Source organism: Ranitomeya imitator, chromosome 3 (genome assembly GCF_032444005.1).
Source record: "Ranitomeya imitator isolate aRanImi1 chromosome 3, aRanImi1.pri, whole genome shotgun sequence".
NCBI lineage: Eukaryota > Metazoa > Chordata > Amphibia > Anura > Dendrobatidae > Ranitomeya > Ranitomeya imitator.
The window spans coordinates 708,564,644-708,591,184 of NC_091284.1; the positions used below are offsets into that span (position 1 = coordinate 708,564,644).

The 26,541-nt window shown below is 42.5% G+C and overlaps 1 protein-coding gene across 1 annotated transcript in view; it reads right to left on the reverse strand.

The window, feature by feature from the left end:
- The window catches only part of SCN8A (sodium voltage-gated channel alpha subunit 8), a 295,986-nt gene that overhangs the window by 246,162 nt on the left and 23,283 nt on the right, over positions 1-26,541 (reverse strand). The gene's annotated exons all lie outside the window — the stretch shown is intronic.

The window sequence follows — 26,541 nt, forward strand, 5'->3', positions numbered from 1 at the left end:
TAATAAAGTCCAGAACGTTATTTCGTCGCTGGACTCCCTGGAGACATCGCTGGATCGGCGTGTGTGACACCGATCCAGCGATGTCTTCACTGGTAACCAGGGTAAACATCGGGTAACTAAGCGCAGGGCCGCGCTTAGTAACCCGATGTTTACCCTGGTTACCATGCAAAAAGTAAAAAAAAAACAAACAGTACATACTTACCTACAGCTGTCTGTCCTCCAGCGCTGCGCTCTGCACTCCTCCTGTACTGGCTGTGAGCCGGAAAGCAGAGCGGTGACGTCACCGCTCTGCTTTCCGGCTCACAGACAGTACAGGAGGAGAGCAGAGAAGCAGAGCGCAGCGCTGGAGGACAGACAGCTGTAGGTAAGTATGTACTGTTTGTTTTTTTTTACTTTTAGCATGGTAACCAGGGTAAACATCGGGTTACTAAGCGCGGCCCTGCGCTTAGTTACCCGATGTTTACCCTGGTTACCGGCATCGTTGGTCGCTGGAGAGCGGTCTGTGTGACAGCTCTCCAGCGACCAAACAGCGACGCTGCAGCGATTCGGATCGTTGTCGGTATCGCTGCAGCGTCGCTAAATGTGAAGGGGCCTTTATTCAGCGACCAACGATCTCCCAGCAGGGGCCTGATAGTGGGTCGCTGTCACACATAACGATTTAATTAACGATATCGTTGCTACGTCACAAATAGCAACGATATCGTTAACAATATCGTTATGTGTGAAGGTACCTTAAGGCACTGGTCACTATTGAGCATGTACATAAAGTGCAGCACAGATTCATCTCAACTACGACTCCACAGCACTGGTCACTTCTGAGCATATACATATAGTGCAGCAGAGATTCATCTCAACTACAACTCCACAGCACTGCCTCACTTCTGAGCATGTACATGAAGTGCATCACAGATTCATCTCAACTACGACTCCACAGCACTGGTCACTACTGAGCATGTACATAAAGTGCAGCACAGATTCATCTCAACTACGAGTCCACAGCACTGGTCACTACTGAGCATCTATAAATCTTCGGCATAGCGAGTGTGAGCGAGCTGAGTGTGACCTCAGCGTAAGTGTGAACGGCGGTAAGTGTGACTTGTGATTCAGTGAAGAGGTATTTGGAAAGCCTTTCACAAATACCTGTGTGAATTGGTGTGACTTGCTGAATTGGGAGTAGCTATATTCATAAGGGGTTAACTTAGGGTGGGGGCTCATAATTACGGGTTTATAAGGGGCAGCTGTTTGGGGTTCAAGTCCTTTTGGGAAGTGCAAAAGAACAGCAAGGTGGATTGCTGTTGAGGGGAACTAGAGAAAAAAAAATCTATAAATCTTCAGCATAGCGAGTGTGAGCGAACTGAGTGTGACCTAAGCGTAAGTGTGAACGGTGGTAAGCGTGACTTGTGATTCAGTGACTTTGGATTCAGGGAGTTTCCAAGGGAGGAATTGCTGTCTGTTTTTTATTAATACTTTGTATTTGTTTTTTATTTTATTATTTAACTTTTCTGTCTGGTGCAGTCCCCATTAGGAAATGTGCTCCACTATTGTTAATGCCATCCAGTGCACATCTTGCCATATGTATGCAGTCCTTGAGCAGCCGGTCGAGGGTGCATACTGCTGTGCGAGATGTGAGCACGTTGTGCATTTGGAAACCCAGATTCTGAATCTAAATGTGCAGCTGGCAACACTGAGATCCATAGACAATATGGAGAGGAGTCTTCTGCTCACGGAGCAGACGCTCAATGGGACAGATGAGGGGGGTGATGGTGGGATGGAGCTGCAGGACAATGAAGTAGCAAGCTGGGTGACAGTTAGGAAGCGGGGTAGAAGGAAAAGCGCCAGGGAGGCTAGTCCTGATCTGGCACACCCCAATAAGTTTGCTAAGTTGGAAGATGAGGGGGTTGCCAGTACAGGGGTAGCACTGCTGCAGCAAGGCATGTCCTCTGAAAGCCGGAGGAGTGACTGCTCCAGTAAGGAGGGAAATAGGAGAGCAGGGCAGGCCAGACAGGTGCTGGTAGTGGGCGACTCAATTATTAGAGGAACAGATAGGGCAATCTGTCACAAAGACAGGGATCGTCGAACGGTGTGCTGCCTAACTGGCGCTCGAGTCTGACACATCGCTGATCGGGTGGACAGATTACTGGGAGGGGCTGGTGAGGACCCAGCGGTCATGGTGCACATTGGCACTAATGACAAAGTTAGAGGTAGGTGGAAGGTCCTTAAAGATGATTTCAGGGAATTAGGCTGCAAGCTGAAAGCAAGGACCTCCAACGTGGTATTTTCCGAAATACTGCCTGTACCACGTGCCACGCCAGAGAGACAACGGGAGATTAGGGAGGTTAATAAGTGGCTCAAGAATTGGTGTAGGAAGGAGGGGTTTGGGTTCCTGCAGAACTGGGCCGACTTCTCAGTTGTCTACAGGCTCTACGCTAGGGACGGGCTGCACCTCAATGGGGAGGGTGCAGCTGTGCTGGGGGAGAAAATGGCTAGAAGGTTGGAGGAGTGTTTAAACTAGGAATTGGGGGGAGGGTATTCATTTTATAGGAGGGGAAGATAGTGCAGATAGAGACCTGGGCACATATAAGGAAGTTGGGGGTGGCGGTGGCATGGGGGGTGGGGTTAGAGCAGTTAATAATTTAAGAAAGAATAGAGGTGCAGAGAGATACATAAAATGTATGTATACTAATACCAGAAGCCTCGCCAACAAAATGGACGAATCAGAACTAATGTTGTTGGAGCATAATTATGACATGGTGGGGATATCTGAGACATGGCTGGATGAGAGCCATGACTGGGCTGTTAACTTGCAGGGCTATAGCCTGTTCAGAAATGACCGTACAGATAAGTGAGGGGGTGGGGTGTGTCTATATGTAAAATCGTCCTTAAAACCCATCCGGCGAGATAATTTAGGTGAATTTAATGAAAATGTAGAATCCCTGTGGGTAGAGATAAGGGGAGGGGGGAAAAATAATAAATTACTGATAGGGGTTTGTTATAAATCTCCAAAAATAATGGAAGCAATGGAGAATATCCTCGTAAAGCAAATAGATGAAGCTGCGACTCAAGGAGAAGTCATTATTATGGGGGACTTCAACTACCCTGAAATAGATTGGGGAACAGAAACCTGCAGTTCCAGCAAAGGTAATCGGTTTTTGACAACTATGAGAGACAATTACCTTTCACAACTGGTTCAGGACCCAACAAGAAGGGGGGCACTGCTAGACCTAATATTAACCAACAGGCCAGACCGCATAGCAAATATTGGGGAATAGTGATCACAAAATAATACGTTTTCATGTATCCTTTAATAAGATGTGTAATAGAGGGGTTACAAGGACACTAAACTTCAGGAGGGCAAATTTCCAATGGATGAGAGAGGATCTTGGTGCAATTAACCGGGGCGACATCCTGAGACACAAAAATACACAAAGAAAATGGGAGACATTTATTAGCATCCTGGATAGGACCTGTGCACAGTATATACCATATGGGAATAAACATACTAGAAATAGGAGGAAACCAATATGGCTAAATAGAGCTGTAAGGGGCGCAATAAGGGACAAAAAGAAAGCATTTAGAGAATTAAAGGAAGTAGGTAGTGAGGAGGCATTAAATAAATACAGAAAATTAAATAAATTCTGTAAAAAGCAAATAAAGGCAGCTAAGATTGAGACAGAGAGACTCATTGCCAGAGAGAGTAAAAATAATCCCAAAATATTCTTTAACTACATAAATAGTAAGAAACTAAAAAATGATAGTGTTGCCCCCCTTAAAAATAGTCTGGGTGAAATGGTGGATGAGGATGAGGAAAAAGCCAATATGCTAAATGACTTTTTCATCAGTATTTACAAAAGAAAATCCCATGGCAGTGATAACAAAAATTCCCCATTAAGTGTCACCTGCTTAACCCAGCAGGGAGTACGTCAGCGTCTAAAAATCACTAAAATTGACAAATCTCTGGGCCTGGATGGGATACACCCTCGAGTACTGCAGGAATTAAATACAGTCATTGATAGACCATTATTTTTAATCTTTAAAGACTCCATAATAACAGGGTCTGTGCCACATGACTGGCGTATAGCAAATGTGGTGCCAATATTCAAAAAGGGGACAAAAACTGAACTCGGAAATTATAGGCCACTAAGCTTAACCTCTACTGTGGGTAAAATCCTGGAGGGCATTCTAAGGGACGCTATACTGGAGTATCTGAAGAGGAATAACCTCATGACCCAGTATCAGCACGGGTTTACTAGGGACCGTTCATGTCAGACTAATTTGATCAGTTTCTATGAAGAGGTAAGTTCCGGACTGGACCAAGGGAACCCAGTGGATGTGGTGTATATGGACTTTTCAAAAGCTTTTGATACCGTGCCACACAAAAGGTTGATACATAAAATGAGAATAATGGGGATAGGGGAAAATATGTGTAAGTGGGTTGAGAGCTGGCTCAGGGATAGGAATCAAAGAGTGGGTATTAATGGAGCACACTCGGACTGGGTAGCGGTTAGCAGTGGGGTACTACAGGGGTCAGTATTGGGCCCTCTTCTTTTTAACATATTTATTAATGACCTTGTAGGGGGCATTCAGAGTAGAATTTCAATATTTGCAGATGACACTAAACTCTGCAGGGTAATCAATACAGGGGAGGACAATTTTATATTACAGGATGATTTATGTAAACTAGAAGCTTGGGCTGATAAATGGCAAATGAGCTTTAATGGGGATAAATGTAAGGTCATGCACTTGGGTAGAAGTAATAAGATGTATAATTATGTGCTTAATTCTAAAACTCTGGGCAAAACCGTCAATGAAAAAGACCTGGGAGTATGGATGGATGACAAACTCATATTCAGTGGCCAGTGTCAGGCAGCTGCTACAAAGGCAAATAAAATAATAGGATGCATTAAAAAAGGCATAGATGCTCATGAAGAGAACATAATTTACCTCTATACAAGTCACTAGTTCGACCATACTTAGAATACTGTGTACAGTTCTGGTCTCCGGTGTATAAGAAAGACATAGCTGAGCTAGAGCAGGTGCAGAGAAGAGCGACCAAGGTTATTAGAGGACTGGGGGGTCTGCAATACCAAGATAGGTTATTACACTTGGGGCTATTTAGTTTGGAAAAACGAAGACTAAGGGGTGATCTTATTTTAATGTATAAATATATGAGGGGACAGTACAAAGACCTTTCTGATGATCTTTTTAATCATAGACCTGAAACAGGGACAAGGAGGCATCCTCTACGTCTGGAGGAAAAAAGGTTTAAGCATATTAACAAACGCAGATTCTTTACTGTAAGAGCAGTGAGACTATGAAACTCTCTGCCGTATAATGTTGTAATGAGTGATTCATTACTTAAATTTAAGAGGGGACTGGATACATTTCTGGAAAATTATAATGTTACAGGGTATATACACTAGATTCCTTGATAGGGCATTGATCCAGGGAACTAGTCTGATTGCCGTATGTGGAGTCGGGAAGGAATTTTTTTCCCCAAGGTGGAGCTTACTCTTTGCCACATGGTTTTTTTTGCCTTCCTCTGGATCAACATGTTAGGGCATGTTAGGTTAGGCTATGGGTTGAACAAGATGGACTTATAGTCTTCCTTCAATCTTAATAACTATGTATGTATAAGCACTGGTTACTTCTGAGCATATACATATAGTGCAGCACAGATTCATCTCAACTACAACTCCACAGTCCTGCCTGACTGCTGAGCATGTACATAAAGTGCAGCACAGATTCATCTCAACTATGACTCCACAGCACTGGTCACTACTGAGCATATACATATAGTGCAGCACAGATTCATGTACATAAACTTCAGCTTGCGCCTTTTGAGGTAGTCTATTTTGGCTTTTGATGTGTATTTAGGATCATTATACATTTGCAGAAGCCAACTTAAGCTTTTTTACAGATGGTGCTATGATTGCTTCAAGAATTTGGTGAAATTTCATTGAATTCATACTTCCTTCTACTCATGAGATGTTCCCAGTGCCATTGGCTGCAATACCACCCAAAATCATGATTGATCCACCCCAATGCTTAACGCCTTCCCGACCTCCGCCGTACTAGTACTGCACTGCGGGAACTGCATTTCTGCCCGGAGAAGTACTAGTACGGCGGCTGTGACAGCTAACACCCCACCGCAATGCCCACGATCGGTGCGAACACCGATCGCGGGCATTTAACCCCTCTGATGCCGCTGTCGGTACTGACAGCGGCAGAGAGGACATTCGCGCAGGGACGGGGGCTCCCTGCGCTCTCCCACTGGAACAACGCGATCATCGCCGTGGGGCTCCTTCCGGGTCCTGGAGCAAGGTGACTTGCGAGCGCCTGCTAAGAGCAGGCTCCAGCAAGCCTCATTCACTGCCTGTCAGATCGCTGATCTGACACAGTGCTATGCAAAGTGTCAGATCAGCGATCTGACCTTATATAGTGATGGGACAATGTTATAAAGTTTAAAAAAAAAAATTTGATGAATAAAAATATTTAAAAAAAATCCCCAAATAAATATTTTACCAATAAATCCATTTATGTAAATAATACTAAAAAAAAACATAAAAGTACACATATTTGGTATCGCCATGTCTGTAACGTCCCGACCTATAAAACTGTCCCACTAGTTAACTCCTTTAGTAAACATCATTAAAAAAAAGCCAAAAAAAAATGCTTTATCATCATACTGCCGAACAAAAAGTGGAATAACACGCAATCAAAAAGACACATATAAATAAACATGGTACCGCCAAAAACGTCTTGTCCCGCGAAAAACGAGCCATCACACAGCATCATCAGCAAAACAATAAAAAAGTTATAGCTCTCAAAATAAAGCGATACAAAAATAATTATTTTTTTCTATAAAATAGTTTTTATTGTATAAAAGCGCCAAAACATAAAAAAATTATATAAATAAGGTATCGCTGTAATAGTACTGACCCGAAGAATAAAACTGCTTTATTAATTTTACCAAAGTACTGTATAAACGCCCTACCCAAAAAGAAATTCATGAATTGCTGGTATTTGTTCATTCTGCCTCACAAAAGTCGGAATAAAAAGCGATCAAAAATGTCATGTGCCCGAAAATGATACCAATAAAAACGTCAACTGGTCCCGCAAAAAACAAGACCTCACATAACTCTGTGGACCAAAATATGGAAAAATTACAGCTCTCAAAATGTGGTGATGCAAAAACTATTTTTTGAAATAAAAAGAGTCTTTTAGTGAGTGACAGCTGCCAAACATAAAAACCCGCTATAAATAGTAAATCAAATCTCCCTTTATCAATCCCTTAGTTAGGGAAAAATAATAAAATAAAAAAAATGTATTTATTTCAATTTTCCCATTAGGGTTAGGGCTAGGGTTAGGGCTAAAGTTAGGGTTAGGGTTGGGGCTAGAGTTGGGGTTAGGGTTTGGATTACTTTTATGGTTGGGATTAGGGTTAGGGGTGTGTCATGGCTAGGGATGTGGTTAGGGTTATGGTTAGGATTGGGATTAGGGTTAGGGGTGTGTTGGGGTTAGGGTTGTGGTTAAGGTTGGAATTAGGGTTAGGAGTGTGTTCGGGTTAGGGGTGTAGTTAGGATTATGGTTAGGGATGGGACTAGGGTTAGGGGTTTTAGTTTTAGGGTTAGAGTTAGAATTGGGGGGTTTCCACTGTTTAGGCACATCAGGGGGTTTCCAAACGCGACATGGCGTCAGATCTCAATTCCAGCCAATTCTGCGTTGAAAAAGTAAAACGGTACTCCTTCTCTTCCAAGCTCTGCCATGCGCCCAAACGGTGGTTTACCCCCACATATGGGGTATCATCGTACTCAGGACAAATTGGACAACAAGTTTTGCAGTCCAATTTCTCCTGTTACCCTTCAGAAAATAAAAATTTGGGGGCTAAAAAAATCATTTTTGTGGGGGGAAAAATTATTTTTATTTTCACGGCTTTACGTTATAAATTTTAGTGAAACACTTGTGGGTTCAAAGTTCTCACAACACATCTAGATAAGTTCCTTGGGGGGGGTCTAGTTTAAAAAAGGGGGTCACTTGTGGGGGGTTTCTACTGTTTAGGTACATTAGGGGCTCTGCAAACGCAACATGACGCCAGCAGACCATTCCATCAATGTCTGCATTCCAAAATGGCGCTCTTTCCCTTCCGAGCTCTGCCATGAGCCCAAACTGTGGTTCCCCCCACATATGGGGTGTCAGCGTACTCAGGACAAATTGTACAACAACGTTTGTGGTTCAATTTCTCCTTTTTCCCTTGGAAAAATAAAAAATTGGGGGCTAAAAAATAATTTTTGTGGGAAAAAAATGATGTTTTATTTTCACCGGTCTGCGTTATAAACTTTAGTGAAACACTTGGGGGTTCAAAATTCTCACAACACACTAGATAAGTTCCTTGGAGAGTCTAGTTTCCAAAATGGGGTCACTTTTGGGGGGGTTCTACTGTTTAGGTACATCACGGACTCTGCAAACGCAACGTGACGCCCGCAGACCATTCCATCAAAGTCTGCATTCCAAAACGGCGCTCTTTCCCTTCCGAGCTCTACCATGCGACATGGGGGCTGATCTCAATTCCAGCCAATTCTGTGTTGAAAAGGTCAAACGGCGCTCCTTCCCTTCCAAGCTCTGCCATGCATCCAAACAGCGGTTTACCCACACATATGGGGTATGAGTGTACTCAGGACAAATTGCACAACAACTTTTGTGGTCCAATTTCTCCTGTTACCCTTGGGAGAATAAAAAATTGGATTTTTTATTTTTACGGCTCTACATTATAAACTTCTGTGAAGCACTTGGGGGTTCAAAGTGCTCACCACACATCTAGATAAGTTCCTTAGGGGGGATACTTTCTAAAATGGTGTCACTTGTGGGGGGCTTTCCACTGTTTAGGCACATCATGGGCTCTCCAAACGCAACATGGCGTCCAATCTTAATTCCAGCCAATTTTGCACTGAAAAAGTCAAATGGCATTCCTTCCCTTCCGAGCTCTGCCATGCGCCCAAACAGTGGTTTACCCCCACATAAGGGGTATCAGCGTACTCAGGACAAATTGCTCAACAACTTTTGGGGTCCAATTTCTCCTGTTACCCTTGGTAAAATAAAACAAATTGGAGGTGAAGTAAAATTTTTTGTGAAAAAAAGTTAAATGTTCATTTTCTTTTTAGACATTCCAAAAATTCCTGTGAAGCACCTGAACGGTTAATAAACTTCTTGAATGTGGTTTTGTGCACCTTGAGGGGTATAGTTTTTAGAATGGTGTCACTTTTGGGTATTTTCTTTCATATAGACCCCTCTAAGTGACTTCAAATGTGATGTGGTCCCTGAAAAAATGGTTTTGTAAAAAATGAGAAATCGCTCGTCAACTTTTAACCCTTATAACTTCCGAACGAAAAAAAAAAAACATTTGGTTCCAAAATTGTGCTGAAGTAGACATGTGAGAAATGTTATTAATTAACTATTTTGTGCGATACAACTCTCTGATTTAAGGGCATAAAAATTAAAAGTTGGAAAATTGCAAAATTTTCAAATTTTTCACCAAATTTCCATTTGGTTCACAAAAAAAATTCAAGTCATATCAAGGAAATTTTACTGATATCACAAAGTACAATATGTCACAAGAAAACACTCTCAGAATCAGTGGGATCCATTGAAGCGTTCCAGAGTTATTACCTCATAAAGGGACAGTGGTCAGAATTGTAAAAATTGGCCGGGTCAGAAAGGTGAAAACAGGCTGGGTCTTGAAGGGGTTAACAGCAAGATGTTCTTTTCCTGAAATTCTGTGTCCTTTTTTCTCCACACATACCTTTGATCATTGCGGCCAAAGTGTTCTATTTCAACCTCATCGGTCCACAGGATCTGTTTCCACAATCCATCAAGCTTGTTTATATGTTCTTTTGCATACTTCCATGAAGGCCACATTTGTGCAGGAGTCTCTGAACAGTGGAAAGATGTACCACAAATCCAGAAGGTCCTTTGCACAGGGCTGTGGAGTCGGAGTCGTGGAGTCGGAGTTAATTTTGGTTGGAGTTGCAGTCGGTAGAAATGTACCGACTCCAGCTTTAAAAAGATGTATTAATATTTCATAATTGAACTTTCGTATGAATATTATAAATGTTACTCAAATATATATGTTCTATCAAGCTATGAACAACAGTGATAAGCAGTTCTGCTGGAGAGACATTTCTTACTTCTTGGGTGTCACTGTTCTCCACTGCCCTTATCTAATCTTATACTTGGTTAACCTCATGCTGCCCCAACCCCCCTACTTACAATGTATGAAACTGAAAATGAAAATGTGTTGCAAATTCTTTAGTAGTAAAGCTCCTCCTCTAGACTAGATGTTTGGTGTGCGTCTTCCAAGCATCTCACAGCTGCTACTCAGAAGAGGAAGACTGTAAGAAGTATTATCCTTTCAACAAACTTTGCATCAGTTAACTGAGTACATGAGGAATAACAGTATTACTGACCACTATATCAGTTGTACGACCTGGCAATAATTTTGTACAATTGTTTTTAGGAAAAACAATTGTCATTTGGATTGTGAATGCAGAATTAAAAACCTGAGAATGTCAAAGAAGCGTCACATTAAATCAGCTGTATTTGAACATTTCACCATCACTCAAGATAGAAAATATGTCTGTCAGTGTATGACAAATGATCCAGACGAAAACAAATGCTGTGAAGCCAAGATCAGTGCATATTCAGGCAAGCAAAGATAAAAATGCTCCTACCAGAGATTCTAATCTAAAGAGACATTTACGGCGCTTTCATACAGAAGTACTGAAAGCAGTGGATGAGAAAGACTGCATCCAAACCAATGAACCAGTGCCCAGCTCTTCCAGCCAAACGAAGGAGCAGAGAACTTTGCAGCCATCAGTTGCAAGATATTTTGTCAGTGACAAAGTTACTGTTACAATGACAGTAGATACATTTAAAACACAGATCATAGAGCTTGTTGTAAAGGATAGTGTGCCTATTTCATTATTTTCACGACCAGCTTTTAGGTGTCTGAATGGGGAAATGGCCCGCAAGCTTGGTGTTTCTCTGGAGAGAGAGAGTATTAGAAAATTAGTAATCGAAGAAGCTTTTAAACAGAAGGAAGAACTTAAAAAAACTCTCAAGGGACGCGCTGTGATGTGCATACGCTACAGCTGGCTATAAGAGACAGTCTGCAAGAAGGACATGCTGCTGCACTGATTGGCAAGGTGAGAAAATTGGCTACTGTTGCCAGAACCCCTAAAGTTGACTCAATTTTGAAGAGACGTGCTGGAAAAGGGGCAATTATTGATCAAGCCACACGATGGGGCAGTACTTACTTAATGATTCAGCGCTTGGTTGAACTGAAAACCTTTCTTGTAGACATGGCTAACCCTCAACTGACGCTAAATGAAAGTCAGTGGAATCAGGTGACTGAGCTGGGAAAAATTGCAAGAGCACCCATTTACAGTGACTAAAAAATTACAAGCAGAGGACTTAACTCCAGGTATTTTCTTAAAGGAGTGGAAAAACCTGATGTTTCGCCTGTCCCAAAGAGGAGGGTTAATTGCAAGTGGCATTGCTACATCAATGAAACAGAGAGAGGAGCTACTATTACAAAATAACATTCTTTTGGCAGCTGTTTATGCAGACCCAATGCATCGGATTCATCTAGATGATCAACAGCTAACTAAAGGAAAAGAAGCTCTGTTTGAAATAGCAGTAAGGATGAAAGGGTTGCAGAACAGTCAGGAGGAACAAGAAGAATTTGGTCGTCCTGCCACATCTTCACCCTCATCAACTGATGAAGAATTTAATTTCGAAAAATATTTGGATCACAAGGACCGTGCAAAGCGTTCCCGCATAGAAGAGTCATCCCCATCAAAGAACACAGCCAGTACATTTCAGCAGAATTTTTCATGTGCACTAAAAGAAATTGAGAAATTTGACCGTTCATCAAAAATAACAGTGCAACAAGCGATTCCTCTGTATCCTGACATTGTCAGAGATGTTGCCCAAGTGGTTACTGCTTTGCCACCAACCCAAGTTAGTGTAGAGAGGTTGTTCTCTGCTCTCAAAATAATTAGATCAGATTTGAGGGTATCCATGAAGGAGGATCTGACAGAGGCAATACTTTTTCTGAGGACAAATTTATAGATTTCTTCTTATTAACTGCATAACAGTGTTTACTGCATATTTACTTACAAGAGTTTAGAAAAGTTTAGAAAAGTTATTTGCTATATTCTAATAAATATAGTTTTTGCTCTAAGTGGTCTGATTACTTATATGATGGTGAGAAACTGAATAAGCATGATGTTAATATTTTACAACAGTAAATTTATTGTTACGAATTGTCCATTTATGAAGGAGTCGGAGCCGGAGTCGGAGCCAGAGTCGGCGTTGGAGTCAGAACCTGATAAAATCCAGGAGTCGGATTCGGAGTCGCAACTGTGGCTTACCGACTCTACAGCCCTGCTTTTGTAGTCAAGCGGGGTTCTGATTTGCCTCTCTAGCAATCCTACAACCAGTATTTTGCTTGGTCTTCCAGACCCTATCTTGAACTCCACTGTTCCTGATAACTGCCATTTTTTAATAACATTTAGAACTGAGGAAATGACAACTTGAAAACGCTTTGCGATCTTCTTATAGCCTTTTCCTGCTTTGTGGGCCTGCACTATTTTCATTTTCAGAGTGCTAGGCAGATGTGAAGAAGAACCCCTGGCTGCTGTTTTTTGGCACAAGGTTAGAGGAGGCTGGGTCTTTATAAAGCTGGGAAATTTGCATCACCTGGTGTTTCCCAGCGATTAACAACCCATAACCCTAAGGGCATGTGCACAGGATGTGGATTTTGCTGCGGATCCGCAGCAGTTTCCCATGAGTTTACAGTACAATGTAAACCTATGGGAAACCAAAAACGCTGTGCCCATGCTGCGGAAAAAAACACGCGGAAACGCAGCATTATATTTTCCACAGCATGTCAATTCTTTGTGCGGAATCCGCAGCGTTTTTACGTCTGCTCCAATAGAAAACTGCAGATGTAAATCCGCAGCGGAATCCGCAATAGAAAACGCGATAAATCCGCGGAAAATCCGAAGCGGTTTTGCCCTGCGGATTTATCAAATCCGCTGCGGAAAAATCCGCAGTGGACCATTCTACGTGTGCACATACCCTAACAGGATAATTAAGGTCTGAAACTTTCGTCAAACATATCTGAGCACACAAGTATCCAAGGTTGCCAAAACTTTTGCATCAACCCATTTTCCTTTTTGTAATTTTAAAAAATGTAAAAGATGAAAATATTTATTTTAATTTTTGCCTAAAATGCAAAGGAAATGTGTTATCTTTTAACTTTAGGTCTTTGAGAGATCATTTTATCTTCAACCTAGCTGTTCACAAGAACAGTAGTTTTGACCAGGGGTGCCCAAACGTTTATATGCCACTGTATGTCGATCGAGTGCTGAGTGGGGATAACAAATTGGACCATCTGCGCCAACATAAGTACCTACATAGCCTGCACACTTCGTCACCGCAGAGCAAGAATCTTCCTTTGCGCTATACTTCTTTCTATGTACTCTCTACCTGCAGCCTGCCGTCGCTGATCTTAAAAAGAAGCTGTGATCAGAAAATGGCCTACTGTTTAAATCAAGCACTACATCAGGCCGATGAGTTCAATATATTCAATAAGCCAAAAATTGGTAATAAGGGAGCACCATATCGACTATTTAGAGTGCTAACCTCCGTGTTCAGGGGGTTTCAGCATTTATTGATTACGGTAAAAGGGAATTAGTGTCTAATAAAAGAGGATGATAAGAGGATTCCAAAATGAATATCTAAAAATAGAAAAAAAAATGTGATTAAAATGTGCATTTTTATTGCTAATGCAATAAAAACACATAGAAAAAACAAAGAGGGGATTATACACATTATAGTATGCATTTGTCTCCCCTTTTCTAGTTTATAGATCCCTCATTACGAATTTTTGGCTTATTAAATATATTGAACTATGTTCATTAACCTACCGTATATGTGTGACAGAACCGTTTTTTGTTGCACTGATTCTTATCTATTCATGAGCGGTATATGTTTTCAAAGCATATCAAATAAAGTATATATTTTTAAGGTTTTTATTTCCTTTCATTTGGCCCCTTTTTACTTAGTGTTTATGGCCTTTACCAAGGGGGAATAGCCTAAGAGGTAATTATGCAGAGCAGCCAAAAACCATGCCCCAAAGATCATGTAAGACACGCCCCCAAAGATCCTGTAAGACACGCCCCCAAAGATACTGTAAAATTACCAGCAAATAAAAAGGCTGGTAACTCTGGAACCGTAGGTAAAATTTTTCAGAAAACAAACGATATACCCATGGGAGCAAAGGAAATAAAATAAGGGCAAAATCTGGCCACTTTTGTCTTAGAGGCAAGTCCTCATTAAGTGTATAAAAACATCTACTGTAAAACATTATAAAAATATAACATGGCACCATGAAAAATTATAAATGGATAAATTCAGCCCTTTATTTGCAGTAGAACAATTACTAAAATTATCAACCCAGTTACATGGATGTGTCAAGGCAATAAATGTAACTTTGACTTTAGACTACACTTACAATTTAGTGATGACCAGAGGCCTCAATGTATCATGTGCCAATTATTATACTGATGTCCACCTATGGAGAACAGTGGAACTCTAGGCCCACCTATGGGGAAGAGTGGAACCTTAGGCCCACCTATGGGGAAGAGTGGAACCTTAGGCTCACCTATGGAGAACAGTGGAACTCTAGGCCCACCTACGGGGAAGAGTGAAACCTTAGGCCCACCTATGGGGAAGAGTGGAACCTTAGGCTCACCTATGGGGAAGAGCGGAACCTTAGGCCCACCTATGGGGAAGAGTGGAACCTTAGGCTCACCTATGGGGAAGAGCGGAACCTTAGGCCCACCTATGGGGAAGAGTGGAACCTTAGGCCCACCTATGGGGAAGAGTGGAACCTTAGGCTCACCTATGGGGAAGAGTGAAACCTTAGGCCCACCTATGGGAAAGAGTGGAACCTTAGGCTCACCTATGGGGAAGAGTGGAACCTTAGGCCAGTTTAGGTACCAGTGCCCAAGTGCGACCACTACATGTGCACCTCCTATAGCTACACCCAACGTGCTCACCTTATACCTTCCATACTAGTTCTGGAGATATACAAAATTGCATTATCTGCAATTCCCTTATATGATTATTTATCTAATAATCAATTCCACATAGTACATTACAAAAGCTCAAATTACATTCCTCTCTTCATTCTCACCATATGGGCAGTCAAAAATAGTGAAATCACCAGGACAGCAGCCACACGGTACTTGTTATGGTCACTGCTGTCCTCCTATATAGAATTATGCCTTTTACAAGGAAACTATAATAGTAAATCATGCCATTCCCTAATATAAAATATACATGAAAGGTGGAGATTTACTAATTGCAGTCAAACCTGCATGTTCTATTCTTTAAACGTGTGACTTCTGTCTAAAGATACATATATGCTAGCCACCTTAGGGAGAGACCCAAGTTGGGCTAAATGTAGCGGGACGAAAGAGACCGAAAAGCCCTCTACTTAAAAGAAATACATAGTGGATGCTTTCCTGAAACGGAAAGTACTTGCAAGCAGCATAATACAAAGAATAGCAGGTTTACCCAGAATCCTTTGCAGTAGGCGGAGCTATGCAAATCATCTGTTTCCACCCCAGTCTAATCCACAGCGCTTGGAACCGCCAAGCGTGCAATGCTGCGGATTAGTTTCTAAATTTACACAGCCAACCAATTCCTACCTGTGGACACGTGTTTCGGGCTTTAGGCCCTCATCAGCACAGGGCTGGAATTGGTTGGCTGTATGGAGTGGGGCTCGGTGAGCAAGCGATACATATATGCTAGCCACCTTAGGGAGAGACCCAAGTTGGGCTAAATGTGGTGGGACGAAAGAGACCGAAAAGCCCTCTACTTAAAGGAAATACATAGTGGATGCTATAGCCCTAAACACGTGTCCACAGGTAGGAATTGGTTGGCTGTGTAAATTTAGAAACTAATCCGCAGCATTGCACGCTTGGCGGTTCCAAACGCTGTGGATTAGACTGGGGTGGAAAGAGATGATTTGCATAGCTCCGCCTACTGCAAAGGATTCTGGGTAAACCTGCTATTCTTTGTATTATGCTGCTTGCAAGTACTTTCCGTTTCAGGAAAGCATCCACTATGTATTTCCTTTAAGTAGAGGGCTTTTCGGTCTCTTTCGTCCCGCTACATTTAGCCCAACTTGGGTCTCTCCCTAAGGTGGCTAGCATATATGTATCGCTTGCTCACCGAGCCCCACTCCATACAGCCAACCAATTCCAGCCCTGTGCTGATGAGGGCCTAAAGCCCGAAACACGTGTCCACAGGTAGGAATTGGTTGGCTGTGTAAATTTAGAAACTAATCCGCAGCATTGCACGCTTGGCGGTTCCAAGCGCTGTGGATTAGACTGGGGTGGAAAGAGATGATTTGCATAGCTCCGCCTACTGCAAAGGATTCTGGGTAAACCTGCTATTCTTTGTATTATGCTGCTTGCAAGTATTTTCCGTTTCAGGAAAGCATCCACTATGTATTTCCTTTAAGTAGAGGGCTTTTCGGTCTCTTTCGTCCCGCTACATTTAGCCCAACTTGGGTCTCTCCCTAAGGTGGCTAGCATATATGTATCGCTTGCTCACCGAGCCCACTCCATATAGCCAAACAATTCCAGCCCTGTGCTGATGAGGGCCTAAAGCTCGAAACACGTGTCCACAGGTAGGAATTGGTTGGCTGTGTAAATTTAGAAACTAATCCGCAGCATTGCACGCTTGGCGGTTCCAAGCGCTGTGGATTAGACTGGGGTGGAAAGAGATGATTTGCATAGCTCCGCCTACTGCAAAGGATTCTGGGTAAACCTGCTATTCTTTGTATTATGCTGCTTGCAAGTACTTTCCGTTTCAGGAAAGCATCCACTATGTATTTCCTTTAAGTAGAGGGCTTTTCGGTCTCTTTCGTCCCGCTACATTTAGCCCAACTTGGGTCTCTCCCTAAGGTGGCTAGCATATATGTATCGCTTGCTCACCGAGCCCACTCCATATAGCCAACCAATTCCAGCCCTGTGCTGATGAGGGCCTAAAGCTCGAAACACGTGTCCACAGGTAGGAATTGGTTGGCTGTGTAAATTTAGAAACTAATCCGCAGCATTGCACGCTTGGCGGTTCCAAGCGCTGTGGATTAGACTGGGGTGGAAAGAGATGATTTGCATAGCTCCGCCTACTGCAAAGGATTCTGGGTAAACCTGCTATTCTTTGTATTATGCTGCTTGCAAGTACTTTCCGTTTCAGGAAAGCATCCACTATGTATTTCCTTTAAGTAGAGGGCTTTTCGGTCTCTTTCGTCCCACTACATTTAGCCCAACTTGGGTCTCTCCCTAAGGTGGCTAGCATATATGTATCGCTTGCTCACCGAGCCCCACTCCATACAGCCAACCAATTCCAGCCCTGTGCTGATGAGGGCCTAAAGCCCGAAACACGTGTCCACAGGTAGGAATTGGTTGGCTGTGTAAATTTAGAAACTAATCCGCAGCATTGCACGCTTGGCGGTTCCAAGCGCTGTGGATTAGACTGGGGTGGAAAGAGATGATTTGCATAGCTCCGCCTACTGCAAAGGATTCTGGGTAAACCTGCTATTCTTTGTATTATGCTGCTTGCAAGTACTTTCCGTTTCAGGAAAGCATCCACTATGTTCTGTCTAAAGACAAATTTGGGGATATCAATTGCATGTAATCATGTTTCATAATTGCCGAATGACAAAATAAAAGATTTTTTGTGTATAACACCTCCAGAATTTACACCTCTTACTGCAAAGCAAGAAATAAAAAAAGAAGCCGGTTTCTAAAATTACGACGGGCAGATGGGATGGGGCTGGTGGGAGCAGCACAACTACGCAGAACACCATACTATCAGTCATGACTTCTGTGATCACTTACAACTGGTTATTTGCCGGCGTTAGATTTGTCAAAACCACTGATCAGTTTATTTTCTCTACTATTGTCAGAATTCTGGGATTTGATTGACTTTAATACATTTTTGCCGTTTATACTTTACAATCCTATAAAGTAACACCAGAATATTAGTCTCTAAAAGGGAATCTGGTTTGGCCGATAAGAGATTTGGACACCCCCTTTCAGGGCTGATATACAGCATTCTATAATGCTGCATATAAGTCCCCGATCCGACCTGCAAGAGAAGAAAAATAACTTTTATTATACTTTCCAGGTCCGGCGCCTCCCATCTTCGTTTCAGAATGAGCTCACTGACACATTTTCACTTAACTCACTTTACAGCCAAGAACGGGCAAATTTTTTCATGAAACTGAACTGCAAAAATGAGTTTTTTCTTTGACTCAATTACATGCACTTAAAGAGGTGGTCCACTACAACGTATAATTACAAAAATACTTATTTAAAGGGAATCTGTCACCTCAAATTGGCGGGCTATGTAAATGCCCTGTGTCCGGTCCGATGGGCGGTGTTTCTTGTTTTTTCCTCCATCCCTGTCTGCAATATTTTCGTGAATTTGAGTAGGTGTCCTCCATAGTTCGCGCGTGCGCAATGCAATCTTGTCTCGCGCACGCGCAGTATGCTTTGCCCATCTGCGGGCAAAGCCGAAAAGAATTACTGCACATGCTCTGGTGCACTATGCCCCGGAAGTATTTTGCTGTGATCCGGGACATAGTGCGCTGGCGCATGTGCAGTAATGTTCTTCGTCTTTGACTGCAGTTGGGCAAAGCATACTGCGAGTGCGCGAGGCAAGATTGTGCAAACTATGGAGGACACCTACTCAAATTCACGAAAATATTGCAGACAGCGGGAAAGGATGGGGTGGAGAAAAGAAGACGAAACAACGCCCATCGGACCGGACCCAGGGCATTTACATAGCCCGCCAATTTGAGGTGACAGATTCCCTTTAAATGGTTTAAATCGCTGGGTGAATTATACATTGTAATGGACCAGCTCTTTAATTAAAAAAAAATAAAACAACTTTTGGGGTCCAATTTCTCCTGTTACCCTTGGTAAAATAAAACAAATTGGAGCTGAAGTAATTTTTTTGTGAAAAAAAGTTAAATGTTCATTTCTTTCTAAACATTCCAAAAATTCCTGTGAAACACCTAAAGGGTTAATAAGCTTCTTGAATGTGGTTTTGAGCACCTTGAGATGTGCAGTTTTGAGAATGGTGTCACTTTTGGGTATCTTCTTTCATATAGACCCCTCAAAGTGACTTCAAATGTGAGGTGGTCCCTAAAAAAAATGGTTTTGCAAATTTTGTTGTAAAAATGAAAAATCGCTGGTCAACTTTTAACCCTTATAACTTCCTAATGAAAAAAAATTTTGGTTCCAAAATTGTGCTGACGTAAAGTAGAGAAATTGTACCACTATTATGAAGTACAATAGGTCACGAAAAAAAATCTCAATCTCCGGGATCCATTCTCGAGTTATAACCTCATACGGTGACAGTAGTCAGAAGTGGAAAAATTAGCTCGTTCATTAACGTGTAAACCACTCTCAGGGGTAAAGGGGTTAATGTGCAGGTAATAAATGTGCTTGATGTTTTCCTGAAGATTATTAAAAAAAGATCCATTTTAAAATGGCGCCTGCTGCACTTGCGCAGTAGCAGCAATCGGTGTATATAGAGGTGATCCAATAGCAGCTACTATGCATGCGCCGGCGGCACCATCTTTCTAGAAAAGAAAAAAATAATTTCCTCCTCCAAGATGAAGCCGCCTACTCCTACGCAGCAGCAGCTATCGGTGTATATAGAGGTAATCTGATAGCAGCTACTATGCATGCGCCGGCGGCGCCATCTTGCTAGCGAAGAAAAAAATAATTTCCTCCTTCAAGATGGAGCCGCCCACGCCTGCGCAGTAGCAGCTATTGACGATCTCTGAGAGCTGCTCCTGCACGGGAGGCGCCATCTTGGAGGAGCAAATGATTTTTTTCTTCTCTAGCAAGATGGTGCTGCCTGTGCCTGCGCATTAGCAGTTATCGGATCACCTCCATAGACATCGATAGCTGCTACTGCGCAGGTGCGGCGGACTGGCAATCGTGCAGACGTAATAATCCGTCCGTGGTCAAATAGGCTCAGGTCACATGGACGGATTATTACGTCTGATGGGAGAAAGGGGTTAAACATGCGATTATGCAGCTGCCACGGCTGGACATGCCTGCAGAAGGGTTGTTTTTTTTCAGTATGTACATATATTCATTATGTAAACTATGGGGCAGGTCAGTGAAGGATCAGTCTGCATTATGAATAGCTAAGCAGAGCACCACATGTAGACACCACAGGCCGCCCCGGAGCATGACCATATCATTAACTCAAAACTGGAAATACAGATTAAACGACAATCACAAAACAGATTTCATCAACCAAGGTATCATTGTAAGGCCGGGGTCACACTAGCGTTAAATACGGACGAGTGCTATGTGGGAAAATATTGCATAGCACTCGGACCAGTGTTAATCTACAGGGCAGCTCACATCACCGTTTTATTTCTCGGGCGTATTCTACGTGGGAGTGAAATCTCAGCATGCTGCGATCGTACCCATATATTGCCTGAGCCTCGCCAATGCAAATCTATGTCTGCAAGGAGGGGGGAAAAAAAAACGCACACCACACGGACCATCAGTGTGACTTGCGAGAAATACGCACACATTTTCCTCATTTCAGCCCATTCAGCCATTAAAATCAAGGGGGAAAAGCAGTGAGAAATGTAAGGCTATGTGCACACGTTGCGGATTAGGCTTAGGAATTTCTGGTGCTGATTCTGCCTCTCTTGGTAGAAAACGCACCTGCGGATTTGTCGCGTTTTTTTGTACGGTTCCGGTGTTTTTGTGCGTTTTTGCTGCGGTTTTCTTGCGGATTTGTTGCGTTTTTTACCCCTGCGGTTTTCTATAATGGAATGAGTACAAAAACGCTGCAGATTCACAAAAAAGAAGTGACGTGCTACTTCTTTTAAACCGCAGTGTTTCCGCAGCGGATTTTCTGCAAAGTGTGCACAGCATTTTTTTTTCTCATTGATTTACATTGTACTGTAAATCAATTGCGGATATGCAGCGTTTCTGCACCTCAAAAAACGCTGCGGATCCGCAGAGAATCGGCAACGTGTGCACATACCCTTAAGCTATATTCATGCCATACGGATACATACGAGAAAATCTCATCATCGCATTGCAAACGCATTTCACACGGATCACCATAGGGAGAATATTGGTGCGATTCTCGGCAGGGAGACTTGCACTGATTTTCCATACGGTAAGTGTCACCCCGGCCTAATCAGTATAATGCCGCCGACCTCACACTGTCTGTAGGTTACTGAGCACAATCCTGCTGACAGGATCACTTTAAGACATTTTTTTACCAATGTATTTCAAGGGTAGAAATATATGTTTTCAAAATCTTGACAAAAAGCTGTTAAAGGGAATATCGAGAATATACAACTATCATGTATGACAGATGAAGTTGAGGAATGCTAATTAGGGACTGTGACTGGTTGTAATGGTCACAAAGAAAGCTGGTCCGTGATCACTGCAGGGAGGTAAACCAGCAAGGAGAAAGAACGGGAAATTCATCAGCAAAGCAATGGTTGTTTTTTAGCTAAGTTTGCATGGGTCCTGTAAAAACCCCTTTAAGTTAAGGGAAAAAAAAAAGAAAGTTCTTACAATGAAAACATCAAACAAAACAGACCTTTCAGCAGCAGAAAACACAAATGCTGTTATATATTTATTAATGTAATCACTAGTGGGAGTTTTATGATAAATCAGCATGGAAGCTGCAGGAATTGGGAATCTCACATCTTCCCTGACAACTCATCAGCCGACATGAGCTGTTATACCACAGTCTGTAGTCTGTCTCGTGAATGCACCATAGCAAATCAGGATGGAGGCTCAAATATCAGGAGATATTTATTGAGAAGATTCATTCACCTCAGCAATTCCCTAAAATGTCACAAAACAAAATTGGTACAAGAATTTTATTTAACGCCTTCATAACCTTGTGATTTTCATTTTTTGCGCTTTCGTTTTTCCTCCCCTTCTCCCCAGAGCCATAACTTTTTTTTTTTTCCGTCAATATGGCCATGTGAGGGCTTGTGTTTTGCAGGACTAGTAAGGCTATATTCACACTTAGCGGTTTTTACCGCGGAACCGCCGCGATTTTGATGCTGCGGGTCCGCAGCAGTTTCCATAGCGTTTACAGTAACATGGAAACCCTATGGAAACCGCAAACCGCTGTGCACATGCTGCAGGAAAAACCGCGCGGGAACGCAGCGGTTTACAACCCGCAGCATGTCACTTCTTTTGTGCAGAATCGCTGCGATTCTGCACCCATAGGAATACATTGAACCGCTTACTTCCCGCATGGGGCTGTGCCCACGTTGCGGGAAGTAAGCGGATAATGTGCGGGTGGTACCCGGGGTGGAGGAGAGGAGACTCTCCTCCAGGCCCTGAGAACCATATTTGGGGTTAAAAAATAAAAAATCTGGTTATACTCACCCTCTGATGTCCGGAGCTCCTGGGCGCTGCACGCGGCTGTCCGGTCAGAGTTGCTGTGCGACCAGGACCTGCGGTGACGTCACGAAGGGTCCTTCTCCCACAGCATCTTAGGAACCGGACCGCCGGGTGCAGCGCCGAGGAGATCCGGACATCAGAGGGTGAGTATAACCAATTTTTATTATTTTTAACATTACTATTGATGCTGCATATTGCTGCATATGCAGCATCAATAGTATAGGCGGAAACCCGCAGCGGAAAACGCGGAACAAACCGCGATAAATCTGCAGGGAGAACCGCAGTTGTTTTGCCCTGCAGATTTATCAAATCCGCTGCGGGAGAACCCGCAGGGACCCGACGCAAGGTGTGAACATAGCCTTATACTTTTGAAGGACACCATTGATTTTACCACATAGTGTACGGGAAAACGGCAAAAAAATTCCAAGTGTGGTGAAATTGAAAAAAAAAAAGTGCAATTCCACGATTGTTTTTCAGTTTATTTATCATGTTCATTAACCCCTTTACCGGTTTGCACGTTATGGACCGGGCCAATTTTTACAATTCTGACCACTGTTCCCTTTATGAGGTTATAACTCTGGAACACTTCAACGAATCCTGGTGATTCTGACATTGTTTTCTAGTGACATATTGTACTTCATGATAGTGGTAAAATGTATCTGATAACTACCTGCGTTTATTTTTGAAAAAAAATGGAAATTTGAAGAAAATTTTGAACATTTCGCAATTTTCCAACTTTGAATTTTTATGCAATTATATCACAGAGTTATGTCACACAAAATACTTAATAAGTAACATTCCCACATGTCTACTTTACATCAGCACAATTTTGTAACCAAACATTTTTTTGTTAGGGAGTTATAAGGGTTAAAAGTTGACCAGCAATTTCCCATTTTTACAACACCATTTTTTTTTAGGGACCACATCTCATTTGAAGTCATTTTGAGGGGTCTATATGAAAGAAAATACCCAAGTGTGACACCATTCTAAAAACTGCACCCCTCAAGGTGCTCAAAACCACATTCAAGAACTTTATTAACCCTTCAGGTGTTTCACAGGAATTTTTGGAATGTTTAAAAAAATGAACATTTAACTTTTTTTCACAAAAAAATTACTTTACCTTCAATTTGGTTTATTTTACCAAGGGTAACAGGAGAAATTGGACCCCAAAAGTTGTTGTAAAATTTGTCCTGAGTACGCTGATACCCCATATGTGGCGGTAAGCCACTGTTTGGGCGCATGGCAGAGCTCGGAAGGGAAGGAGCGCCGTTTGACTTTTCAATGCAAAATTGACTGGAATTGAGATGGGACGCCATGTCGCGTTTGAAGAGCCACTGATGTGCCTAAACATTGAAACCCCCCACAAGTGGCACCATTTTGGAAAGTAGACTCCCTAAGGAACTTATCTAGATGTGTGGTGAGCACTTTGACCCGCCAAGTGCTTCACAGAAGTTTATAATGTAGAGCCGTAAAAATAAAAAATCATATTTTTTCACAAAAATGATCTTTTGGCCCCAAATTTTTTATTTTCCCAAAGGTAACAGAAGAAATTGGACTCGAAAAGTTGTTCTACAATTTGTCCTGAGTACGCTGATACCCCATATGTGGGGGGGGGGGGACAACCGTTTGGGCGCATGGCAGAGTTCGGAAGGGAAGGAGCGCCGTTTGGAATGCAGACTTAGATGGATTGGACTGCAGGTGTCACGTTGCATTTGCATAGCCCCTAATGTACCTAAACAGTAGAAACCCCCCACAAGTGGCCCCATATTGGAAACTAGACCCCCCAAAGAACTTATCTAGATGTGTTGTGAGAACTTTGAACCCTTAAGTGTTTCACTACAGTTTATAACAGAGCCGTGAAAATAAAAAATCTTTTTTTTTTCCCACAAAAAATAATTTTTTAGCCCCCGGTTTTGTATTTTCCCAAGGGTAACAGGAGAAATTGGACCCCAAAAGTTATTGTTCAATTTGTCCTGAGTATGCTGATTCCCCATATGTGGGGGTAAACCCCTGTTTGGTCGCACGGGAGAGCTCGGAAGGGAAGGAGCACTGTTTTACTTTTTCAACGCAGAATTGGCTGGAACTGAAATCGGACGCCATGTCACGTTTGGAGAGCCCCTGATGTGCCTAAACAGTGGAAACCTCACAATTCTAACTGAATCCCTAACCCAAACACACGCCTAACCCTAATCCAAACCCTAACCACACCCCTAACCCTAATCCCAACCCTAATCCAAACTGTAAATGTAATCCAAACCCTAACTTTAGCCCTAACCCTAACTTTAGCCCCAACCCTAACCCTAACTTTAACCCCAACCCTAACCCTAACTTTAGCCTCAACCCTAACGGGAAAATGGAAATAAATACATTTTTAAAAATTTTATTATTTTTCCCTAACTAAGGGGGTGATGATGGGGGTTTGATTTACTTTTATAGAGGGTTTTTTATGGATTTTTATGATTGGCAGCTGTCACACACTAAAAGACCCTTTTTATTGCAAAAAATAGTTTTTGGATCCGGGCCTGCAGGAAGGAGGTAGGAGACCCTTGGAGCAACGAGATCACATCGCGTTTCTCCGAGGGTCTCAGGGAAGCATGCAGAGAGCCCCCTCCCTGCGCGATGCTTCGCTATACCGCCGGAACGCTGCGATCATCTTTGATCGCAGTGTGCCGGGGGTGGTCCGTGACCGCTCCTAGCACATAGTGCCGGATGTCAGCTGACACCCGGCCGCGATCGGCCGCGCTACCCAACTAACCAGGCAATATGATTTTCCAGGTCAGTATGAGTACGCAGATACCAAACATGTGTAGGTTGTTCTTGTATTTAAGTGATAAAAAAGAAAAAAAAAACGTAGCGTCTACATTTTTCAAGACCTGGGGTTGGTTGAGAGCATTTTTGGGGGGGCCCAGAGTTGACGTTTTTATTTATACCATTTTCGAATAGATACAATGTTTTGACTGTCTTTTATTGCAATGTTGCGGCAGACAAAAAAAACTTAATTCTGGCATTTCGATTTTACCGATCAGATTAATTAATTTGATATTTTGACAGATTGGACATTTCTGAATGCAGCGATACCAAATATGTGTTGTTGTTTCTTTTATTGTTTTATTTTGAATGGGTCAAAGGGGGGTGATTTGAAATTTTATTTTTATATATATTTTTAAAAACTTTTTTTTTACTTTTTACTGGTTTCAATAGTCTCCTTATGAGACTTGAAGATGTGATCATCTGATCGCCTGTGCTGTACATAGCAGTGTGTAGCAAAAATCACGATCTCCTATGAACGCCAGCCACAAGCCGGCATTCATAGGAGATTCACAATGACAGACACAGAGGTCTTCTGCATACCTATGACTGTCATGACAACCCATCGGCGCCCCACAATCATGTTAGAGGGGCACCAATGGGCGGGACATGTGACGCTCTTCCCGCTGGTGCATGTTGAATGCCTATGTCAGTGATTGACAGTGGCATTTAACTGGTTAACAGCTCCGGGTGGATCTGAGATCCACCCATGGCTGTTAGGGGCACTTGATGGCTTATTAAATCAGCCATCAAGGGCGGGGAAAGAGGCGGACTCAGTGTCGGAGCCCATATCAAAGGCAGGGACCCTTGACTTACCTATATGTCAAAAGTTATGAAGAAAATAAAGGAAATCCCCTCTCTTTACCTTGTACCCTATCAAAGCTTCTAATTTAAAGAAGAGCACTGGATTTCATGCTTCTCTAAGTTACTCAAGTTTGCATGATACAAATCACAAGAAATAACAAACACAAAAAAATAGCAAAATACAATATAATACTAGTTAAGACATCTTTACTCTAGGTAACGGAGCTTTTTTCATCACTTGTTCACTGGCTGACTTTCCTACAAGAACCAGCCTATAATTTTGGAAATGAAGCAGCCTTAAAAGCCTTTATATATCCTCCCAGCGCATGCACTATGCACTGAGAGGATTTGCCGGTTTCTGGCCCAGGACCAGAGG